The 11,480-nt window shown below is 39.6% G+C and overlaps 1 protein-coding gene across 1 annotated transcript in view; it reads left to right on the top strand.

Moving 5' to 3' along the window:
* Positions 1 to 583: 583 nt before the first annotated feature.
* Positions 584 to 11,480, top strand: part of LOC119495340 (protocadherin-15-like) — a 306,048-nt gene continuing 295,151 nt past the window's right edge. Inside the window, exon 1 of the mRNA XM_037781701.1 lies at positions 584 to 1,152. The gene's annotated coding sequence lies outside the window, so the exon portion shown is untranslated. The remainder of the gene's footprint in view (positions 1,153 to 11,480) is intronic.

Below are 11,480 nucleotides of genomic sequence, written 5' to 3'. Positions count from 1 at the left end.
AAAGGGGACATTTTATAAAAAGTGAGATTTTCACATTTTTTTATTATAAAGCAGGCTTAAGTCCTATATAAATAATGTGAAAGTATCGAAATGCTCAATCGACAGGGAAATACAGACAGCCCGTATTCAGAAACTCTGCATTTGAAACAAGCTGTCAAGATTTCTGTCCATTTGTGATGTCACGAATATACAATATTTAGACCCTTTACACAGTCTTAAGCATAAACATTCCAAATGTGTCCCGGTTTATTCCTGGTTGCAGTGTATGTGAATGTAATCAACTGACAGGAAGTACACATGGACCCAAGCTGTTGCCTATAGCAATGCAATCATGCTGCAATTCCGTTGAAATGCGCTAAAACGGAGAGTTTAAGACAGAGGGTAAATACAGGCATATTCAGGCCGACAGTATGAGGAAAATAAAGGCATATTTTGAACATTACAGCACGTAAACATGTTCTAGTAGAAACACAAAATACAAGTATGGAACTGAAAATGAGCATGATATGGGACCTTTAAATGTGGTTACTTTACAGTTACAGGGGAGGGGGCTGGACATGAAGACATTTGGGAAATCCCTGCGTGTGGATAAATCTCCAGGACAACTTTGGGTGGCGCCAGAGCGCAAGGAAAGAAGAAAAGGAGGTGGAATGAACACAACTCATGGGTTAATCTGCCCAGAGCATCGCTTCTTTATGGCTTCGGCCGTCTCCACATCCCACAGCTAGATGATGATGATGATGTGTGAATGTATTCAGCGGGTGGTGGTTGGACTTGCCACCTGTCAGGAATGGTAAACGGGGCTTTTTTTTCCTCTCTGCTGAACACCGAGCCGACCTCTCCCTACTTCTTCTTCATTTGGGGAAACATTTTTTTGTGTGCATTAGTGAAATAAACGCGGAGAACTTTGGCTGCCCGGCTCTTGGCGCAAAGAGAAAGTGAAGTGACAGTGTGGTGAGATTATAACCGGAGTCTCTGTGCGCTTTGAAGATTAGAGAGGGTTGACGACGTCTGAAGGACACTAAGAACTGGATTAGGTATTGTGCAGTCTAACCTACTTCTTTCTCATCACTCTATATACATCCCCCGTCCTCTGAATATTTGCGCAATGACCTTTGGTGCACTTGGAATACATGCGGGTGCGTCCGTGAGGTAAGGATTTATTATTATTATGATGTTTTATTTCTGAGTTGTTTTTTTTTGGTGTTTTAATTACATTATGTCAAGTTGTGTCAGACCGTCTGAATAAATCCACTCTGAACCAGTAGCAGTTGTGGTAGGCTATTTGGGAAAACCGCATCCTTTATCGGAGCCTATATTACGCACACTGATGCCATCGCAATCCTTTTTGAATAATACAATCTATTGTGACAGGTTATAGTGTTAATGGATTGTTATCCAACACGCTGTGCTGCTTTATTATAGGGATGCATGTATTAGGGTATTTCACACGCTTAACACGTCAGCCTACTCGAGCGCTCTGGAGAAAACAGCGCTCCATATACGCACGAAGGCTTCTTCATCTGCAGAATGTGCACCAATCCGATCAATACTTGGTGTTTTTTTTTAGTCTGCGTTACAGGGTCAAGGCTGCTTTAAAATGTCTCGACCTGCTCTGATTCGGGGGCATCTTAAAATGATGTCGGTGTGACTGTGTGAGCTCCATTCCCTTTGGAGTGCCACTATTTTTAAGGAACACATGTGATTTGGATCGTCTACAGGACAGTGGTGCCATCATTTTTTAGCTCTCTCTCCCCACACCAGGAGAAAAGGGAGATCTTGTCTTAAGATGTGTCTCATGGAGTTGCTTCAGATATAGGAGTGACAGACTAATGAGACACTGAAGAGCATGGCATTTATTCTGGAAATAAATAAGTAGAGCAGAACAGCTGTAAAAAATATACTATTTGTAGTTCACCAATAATGCAGTAAATCCTTAGAAGATATACTGAGTGGATGAAGTTTGCATTTATTCTGTAAAGAAAATGAACATTTCATATTGCTCACTTACAGAGCAGAACAGATTTAACAATATACTATTTGTATAGTTCACCAATAATGCAGTAAATCCTTAGAGGATACTGAGTGGATGAAGTTTGGATGCACGTGATCCTGACCAAGCAGAGGGCACAGAAAGCATCATGGCTTTATTGCACAGCATAATCATGTATTGTCTGATGCATTGAACTTCAGTCTATCGATTCGTACTGTACAAAAGCCAGCAACTCAAGGCCAAATAGAAGCACAAAAGCCATTGTGATTTATTTAGTCTACTACTGAGTGGCATGAATAAAGAAAACTTAAGTGCAACAATCAGTTCAGGGTAGTTTGACTGGACTACTACTATATATAGTCAAGTTTATAGATTTCTCAGACGACTACGCTTACTGCCGAGCCGAACACACATCTTAAATTGACTGTATTTCTGTTATTGTAGGCTGCTGCACACAGTTGGGTATTCCTCTAGCACAGTTAACATCGTTTATTGGCATGTTTTTATTCAAACAGAAAAAAATTAAATGAAATGTCTTTGATTATATTGTTGCATGTCCCATATAGCATTCTTGCATACAATTTAGTCCACATAAAGCCCTAAAAACGTTAACAAAAAAGTGACATTTAATAAAACCAGATACGTCCTGATGTAAAAGAAATATTATGAATATCTAATTTTGTTTTTGCTCATATTTCTACAAAGTCTAATATAGCCTGTTTCACAAACCTGAATATGACAACTCAATGGCTGTGTGGGTTATTAAAGTTGGGGTAGGCAGAATGTTTTTGGCATCATTTGTCAAAAATTCCATAATAACTTTTCAGCATATTGTAATTCAAGTGTTCTGAGAGATAACTAGACTTCTGCACCTCCTCACGGCTCTGCTTTCAGGCTTTAAAAAATCTAGCACGTAATGGGAGACTTTGGCCAATCACAGGTCATTTCAGAGAGGGAGCGCTCCTATTGGCTGTTCATTCAACGGAGGCAGCTGTCAACCACTCCGATCAAATGGTCAAACTAGGCAGCGCTGATCAAATATGAATCAATATTCTGTTACTGTAATGCCTATTTCTCATGTAAAATTATTTCAGAAACATCTTCTAGTGTACTGTTTGGCTATAAAATTAAAAAAAGATAAAAGATAAGATAAAAAAAATAAATGATCTCAACATGGCGGCCGGGTCATAAACTTTCCAATTTTACAACTAAACAGTACACTACAAGATGTTTCTGAAAACATTTGAGGTGAGAAATAGGCATTACATTAACAGAATATTAATTCATAATTGATCAGCGTTCCCTAGTTTGACCGTTTGATCGGAGTTTGCGAGTGATTGACAGCTGCTCAGAGACGGCAAGGCTCCATCTCGGCTCTGATTGGTTGTTTTCCTCCGGTTTGTGAAATCTTGCAGATGCCACATTAGGAGCACCGGAGGACACAGAGACACATGCTTTTTTTCAGATTGCCTGTCTCATGCACTACTGTCAGGATATAGTGACCGTTTTATAAAAAACACTTTTTTTAAAATCATATTTGCTCATATAGCTGCTGCTTTAAAGAAAAAAATAAAAGTAAAAGATCTTTGATCATGTACAACCTAGCCTTCTGGCATGCATCGGCTGCACATAAAACCCTAAAAATGACAAGTAAACTTTGCAGTCAGGCAAAAGTCACATGCAGCCTTCAGGATCAACTTTTTTTTTTAGTGCCATTTTGTGTTAGCTAGCTTGCTAACTTACAGACAGCAGAGGCACGCCTGTGTGTTTGATGTCTGCAGACCACAACAGGCCAAAATTTATTGAGAACCTAAATTGATATGGGAGCCGGATTTGGCCTGCGGGCCTTGAGTTTGACACGTGATCTAGCAGGATTCAATCAGTGAGATGAAATATATTGATATCATAGTATATTTGCATAGTGCTGCTTATAGTGTGCATGAATAAAAACTACAGGAGTGTGTTTAAAATATTCCTCTCTCTAGTCGTCTATGATGCTATTTTATTCTGTGTGTACTACACTTCCCAGCAGCTACAGGTTTGGGCATAGTGCCCAAGAAGTGTGCAGGGAATACTTTAAAAGCATTGCTACAGGATGTCTCCATCAGTCTAGGTTTGGGGCCAGTTCTTTCCAGAGGCTCACATTTGGGAAATGAGAGATGAAGAGTAGCGTGGTTCAGAGTCAGGCCAGCCAGACTCCATTGATATTCTGCTTGTGTCCTGCTCCATAGGCAGCCCATTGTCATGGCTCGCTCAGTGGGATGGCATCTGATGATTGAGGGGTATGCAAGCGGGTTGAAAGCCAGTTCGGAAAAGAAACCAAAGGTTCGTTTGGTGAAGGTTAAAGATATGTCCTCACGGTGAAGGCTGATAGCGTGTATGTGTGAGAGTTGCATAGAGATGAAGCAAATCCCAAAAATGCTTTATATATAATATTGAGTATGGTATTTTAATGATAGGATAGTTCATATTCCATGACATGCACCTTAGCACAAGCCCAAACTAATGTGGTCAGTTCTTTTTTGTTTACTTTTACTCTCTAAGAGAATTGCAATGAGATGCATATTTAACAAAATCCCACCTGACTTGTTCAGAACCCCCATGGACCTTCTAATTTCCCTCTAATTGCACCCCAGATGGCCCAGAATAAAAAGGGATTTCCAAGCAATGCAGGTGCATCCCAAGTTTCAAAGGATTCAGCCTATCTTAACGTCAGGTGCAACAGTGCCACACTGTGTGGGCCACTCAGCCCTGGAAGATTCACGGCCAGCCAGGCAGAAAGATTTATCTGTCGTGAGTGCGTGAAATTGCAATGCTCTGCAGTATTCTGTCCAGGGCCGGTGAGAGAGACTGATCCTCCGCTGCTTGGGTAAATAAAGAAGTAACAGAGAGGAGTCACGCACAAGAAAAAAGCACCAATGGCTGTCTGTGCTCCGTGTCTGGTAGAAGTGATCAAGGCCGTAGTCAATGAAGTGCAAAAGTTTACAAAAGTGGCTGCAGTAATAGTTGGATTGCACTCTCAGCTCAGCACTGATTATTTTTTTCTCACTTTTTAGGTGTTACACATTACAAATTCGCTGCCACTTCCTGTGAAACTCACTGTTAATTTACAATTTAAAGGGCTTCTATCATAGACTGTATATAAAGATGGACGACCTAACAGCTGCCCAAAAGTGAAGCCAAAACATCTTGATTATCCCCTGGTGGCTGGTTGCAGTATAGGTCATAAAGCCCTCCTCCTTCATGTTAGTGGATGGAACAAACTAAAACTAAAAAGTCAAAGATGGTTTCTGTCATTTTAGGTAGTTCTTATCATGGTGATGTGTGTTCATGTGTTAATTTCTCTGATAAGTTTGGTTTTAATTGCTTATTTGATGCCATAAAAAGGGGGTGGGACCTAATGATTGGCAGCCACGATTGGTTCGGGCGGCTGACCTCAATATTGCGGCTCCACCGCCCGATCACTACTGCGCAGACTCTGGCTCCAAATGACGTCAAAATCTCAAGATGACAGCTCTCGTATTCGGGATGGTTTGGTTTCACTTCTTTACAGTGGGAGGAAGTTGAGATGCATCGTCCATCTTTATATACAGTCTATGGCTTATATCGAGTAAATCAGTTCATGCTTAGATGTATGCATTGATTGACTTTTACTTGTATTTAAAGGATTACAGTGGGATTAAACAGAATCAATAGTGTTGTGTATTCTGATCCTATAAAGCCCCAATCAATAGGTTTTAAAGGAACAGTGTGTAACATTTTGGGGGATCTATTGGCAAAAATGGAATATAATACTAATAAGTATGTTTTCTTTAGTGCACAATATAATCATCTAAAAGTAAGAATCGTTGTTTTCATTGCCTTAGAATGAGCCGTTTATATCTACATAGGGAGTGGGTCCTCTTCACAAAGCAGGCTGCCATGTTTCTACAGTAGCCCAGAAGGACAAACCAAACACTGGCTCTCGATAGGACCCTTCACGTTTTCATGTTTTTGCATCGGCCACCGTAGTTCTCCTACACACTTGGCACACGGGAGAAGTTGTAGTTGGTTGCAATCTGCAACCTCACCGCTAGATGCAGCCAAATCCTACACACTGCACCTTTAAGGTTAAGGCTCTTAATGTGGCATATTGACATATTTATATACATGTTTGGCTCATGTTTTGAAACTCAGTGTCCACGAATTATAGAGTTGTACCTGTACCATTGTAACAAGACCAGTTAATTGACTGCAGTCTTTAGATTATAGATCAAACAAATGAATATGAATATTAAGATAACAATAAAACGGTCAAAACAGCCAGTAAAGTTTCAGATTCAGAGGGCTTTTTTTTTCGTTTTGGAAGGACCCATGGGCTGCTATGACCTACAGATCGAGAATACGACATTTCCTCAGCTTGGTCTTGAGGTGTTGTGAATTTATCGCCAAAAGCTTGGAGCTGCATTAGGTCTTAGCAGGGCTTGACTAACCGTCATGGCTGTCAGCTGTAGCAGAAATCGGTGTCCAAGTCTTTACTGAAGCATGAAGGGAGAAGATGATTTCATATAAGTTATCTCAGTATGTAGCAACACCAATGGTCTCAAAATTAATGGAAAGGATGACCCTAACCCTAACCCTAACCCTTGATTTGAATATGAAAAACCATGCATATAGACTCACTGCAGATCTATTCTGTGCTTTCCTTCTCTTGTTCTTTGCAGCTGCTTTATATCTCTTTTCTTGTTACTCTCAAACACAATGACTTGTTCTGTCCATGCAACTGTTTTGTTCTTCTTCTTCAGGTTTATGAAATAATTTCATTACAAATATGTTGGATCCCTTTCTTTTAGATTTAGTCAAAGAGGACCTATTATGCTTATTTTCAGGAGCATACTAAAACACTACACCTACTAGGACATGTTTACATGCTTTATCCCATTTGTGACCATAAACTATATTTAGTATGATAAGGACAAATGCCCAAACATTTGTTCTGACTGGTCAAAAGACTTGAAATTTGGTACAGCCATACTTTGGGCAAGTATCAAACAGCACAACTTTAACATTTTTAGATCACATGAAAAATCACACTTTTATCAATAGTCAAATCAGGATTTAAAAAATAAATAAATAGGAAAAAAGCTTCCATTGTGTTTATTAAATGTTTTCCACACGAAATATTTACACTGCTACTAATTACACTGCACATGTGTACATATCTTTGATATTCAACTTGTTATGATTTCATAGATACCATATACTTGGTTGTGCTCCTTGTAGTTTCTGAGATACAGCCACTTTCTTATCATACTATATCTAGTTATTTGGGCACGTGGGACTGCTGTTTTTTCCTAAAATATAACGGAGTCTATTGCAAAAACAGTAGTCCCATCTTGTCCCCAAAGACTAGATATAGTACGATAAGAAAAACTCACTTTTCATCCAATTAGACCGATTTTGAAAATTTCCTCACATTTGTGCTTAAGCAAGCCCAGAGAACACTTCCACCAAAGGAAATTGAAAAAAATATTTGCAGGAACAAATGGGTTCATGTTCAAATAATGTTTTACTTTTCTCATAGCGTCTGTTTTCACCTCTTTCCACCCACTGTCCGAAACGCTGTTTGAGCTCACCCAAGCCTTCCTGAAAAGCCCAGTCTGCTCTGATTGGTCAGCTGGACCAAAGTCTTCGAATTCCACTCCAGCGCCGCTCTAACTAGCTTTGTTTGAGGGCATGCCAAACTAGCCGCTAGGCAGGTATTATGCAAATGTGTTACTTGGTGACATCATCACGTTACGGAAGGAAAGGCGGGACTTCAAGCCATGCGTTTCAGGCAGTTAGGGAGCAGTGTTTCTGTTAGGGAGAGTAACTCTGGACTTTGGGATTTGTAACTTTTGCAGACCTTTACATGCACAAAAAAACGATATAACACAGTAAAGGAAAGGGAAAAAGCACAAAAGCATAACAGGTCCCCTTTAACAGACAGCTTATTGTAGTAGGGAGAACAGTCAGATACCGTAGAACAGAATCCTGAAGGGCAATTTGTTCCTGAGCTCTTGTGCTTTCACCCTTTTGTTAGGTTTCTGAATGTGGACTACAGTAGCTATACTGCTGACTTGGCAGTAGTGTCTTGTAGAGAGAAGGAAGAAGTAAGTGTTAGACAAATATGTTTGGGAATGCTGGGCTTCTGATTGGAGTCAACGGTGGAACAAGAGTCGTGCTCATTAGCTGCACGTATCATATGTAAGCTGTGTGTGTGTGCGACATAGCCTTTCCTCCATATGAAACTCTCAGCAGATGTGACTGTGAGCAATAAAGAGGCTGCATAATAGTGTTTCCTCTTCATTGAGTTGCCCGTTTTAATAAGAGTGTCAAACTACAATACAGACTCACCAATTACACCAGCTGCAAAAGCTGAAATTGAGCAGTTATCATGCTGTTGATATTTGGGCCTTTCACCCTTTGGCTCAATAATTAGACGGAGGCTGAAAGCTGTTTGTTGTTTACTTGCCCTTCAGTTAAAGTCCATCTAATGAGCATGATCAAACCAGTGCATCAGTAAGTTAACATTAAGCAGCATCTCCCTTTAGCAGCTGCCTTCGGAAAGGAATTTATCATTTTAAATTTTTCGCTCAAGGAACCACTGACACCTCAAGTTTTCAAGGGGAAACTGTCTGCAGATATGTAAACTGTTTTCATCTCTAATTCTGCGAGGAAGTTTGCAAGTGTCCATATGTTTGCTGATTGAAATTCTATTAACATGAATTAATATTTGCCCCAGCTCCGAATAAATACTGCTGTACAAAACGCAAATAGAAAGGAAGGATGTGAATTATCATACTATGATAATAGCCTGACTTAACACTGGCTGCACCTTTTGTTGGTGCGGACCGATAACATTGTGGCCATGTTTTAATTTCACACTTCAGCAAGAGTATTTATCTGTGGCTGGTGTGGCAGGATATGCTATATGTTCTGTATCTTTACCACGCAAGACAATAGCATGGACCCCCTGGGACCTTGCTTCTATGCACTTCATGATAATAGGATCATTAGAATATTGTGAAATGTATTAGGCAACATAAACAATTTAAACATCAACAGTGAGTCCTGTGAAAAATGTGGGTTTTGAGGTGCTGTTTAATGATGTAACAAACCCAGAGTCTGTCTTTAATATCTCTGAGTATTGATTGTTACAAAAAGGTTTTGAAGTTTACGAATGTAAATCCTGTTCGGATGGTACAGCAAAACATATGTTTTCATGTTGGAAAAGTAACACAACTATCTTTAAACATGCATTAATTGAATTTTTGGCCACTTGGGGGCAGAGCAATGAGCTGTAAACGCAAATTGACATACTGTTTTATCACCTGATGAACATAAGAATTTATTTAGAGTCCAACTTTTACTCTCTTCTTTGCTCTGTTTTGGTCTCCACCAACTGAGGAAAATATCTGGCTGCTAAATGCTCCACTATGTTCACCAGCTAGTTTGTCTTTGGGCCATTTGGTGCTGGGCAGGTAATTTATGGTGGATTTTGAGCTTTTTTTGATGAACAAATGCCAATGAGAATGAAACCTTTTGTGGGCTGTAAAAACAAAACAAAGTCCTGAAAGATGTAAAGCTGCAACGTATCCTCATACAATGGTTTGTATGATATCTTACGAAAGGTTATTCCACTTTTTTCATGTGTTTTCCTACGAATGTCCAGCAACACATGATGCATGTGTCAATTTCTGCTCCAGTCTTTTCAAAATAAACTTCTGTCTTCACAAGAAACAACTTGGGTAGGTTTAGGTAACAAAACCACTTAGTTAGGTTTAGGAAAATCATGGTTTGTGTTAAAATTAGGGCTGTCAAAGTTAACAGTTATGAATATTATATTCATAACTTTAACACAATTTGGGCTGTAGGGGGCTCAGTTTGAAAGCTAGAGTGAAGATCATGGTCATTTTCAAAGCGGTCCCTTGACCTCTGACCTCAAGATATGTGAATGAAAATGGGTTCTATGGGTACCCACGAGTCTCCCCTTTACAGACATGCCCACTTGATGATAATCACATGCAGTTTGGGGCAAGTCATAGTCAAGTCAGCACACTGACACACTGACAGCTGTTGTTGCCTGTTGGGCTGTAGTTTGCCAGGTTATGATTTTAACATATTTGTTTATGCTAAATGCAGTACCTGTGAGGGACAATATTTGTCATCATTTTGTGTTGTTATTTGATTTCCAGTAATAAATACATAAAGCAAGCATATTTGCCCACTCCCATGTTTATAAGAGTATTAACAAATCTCCTTTACGGTACATTTTGAACAAATGCAAAATGTGCGATTAATTTGCGATTAATCGCGATTAACTATTTAAAATCAATGTGATTAATCGCGATTAAATAAATATATATATATAACTCCGGAAGTGGCGTAACTTAAAAACGGAAGTTACATGACAAATAAATCAACGTTGACTTCTGGTTTCACACGGGGTAAATAACACCAGTTTCCTTGGCCAAAGTCTTGTGTTTTTTGACCAACCATCCAGCCCGACCTCCTCCCTACGTCACGTTTGTTGTTATTTATACTTCCTGGTTCACAATTACATGGATTACGTACAAATTGATTATATGGGATATATATACAAATTACAATGCATTTATTTCCGTAGGTATAGCTACGAACGGTGTATGAGAACAGCCTGAAAGCTGACAGGAACTGCAGGGTTGGGTGACAACTCTCAGTGGGTTTGTCACTACGAGCAACCCCTTTCACATTACACATTGCAATTTGATCTATTGTTAATATAAAAAATATTGATTAAAGCAGCTTTAAATTAAAGCCATCATGTGTAGCTACCCCTCCAGTTGCAATATACAACAGACTACACTGCTTGCTGCTACATCAGATGCTGTTATTTTTGGAATTGCTATTGAGTTTGCAACTTTGATCATTGCGTTTGCAACTTCAAATGCTTGTAAACTCAAGGATACACTCAATGAATGCTCCAGCTGAAGAGCCCGGCACTGATGTTGGAGCCGTGCACTCAAACAGTCTCGCCAGGAGAAGCACCATCAGTATAATGATGCTGGAGCTGAAATCTATCAGCTTTTTACATTCAGAATTTTCAATAATTCCAAACATCTAGGTTACACTGTTGGCAATATTAAAAACATCAAGACCCAAGGCAACCTGCTGAGGCCTGTGAAGGATTTTAGTCTCAGAGAGATGAATCCTGAAGCACATAAGATCCACCCCCCCACCTCACCAATAAAACATCTCCAAATTCTCTCTCTCTCTTTCTCTCTTGAACACACACTCAAGCACACAGACGCACACATACGTAGCTCTCGTTGAATATCTATTTCAAGCCTAAAAATAGTAATGTGCACACAATGCCATGGAGCTCTGAGGCAATCACAGATTGTGGGAGCATGATGTGTGATTCCAGGATGACATTTCACTGATTATGCTTTAAGTCATAGGTAACCAAAAGCTGTTGAGAATTTTT

This window comes from Sebastes umbrosus, chromosome 10 (genome assembly GCF_015220745.1).
Source record: "Sebastes umbrosus isolate fSebUmb1 chromosome 10, fSebUmb1.pri, whole genome shotgun sequence".
Classification (NCBI taxonomy): Eukaryota; Metazoa; Chordata; class Actinopteri; order Perciformes; family Sebastidae; genus Sebastes; species Sebastes umbrosus.
The sequence above is the reverse complement of the archived record's forward strand: the minus strand, read 5'-3'. Positions and strand labels throughout refer to the sequence as shown.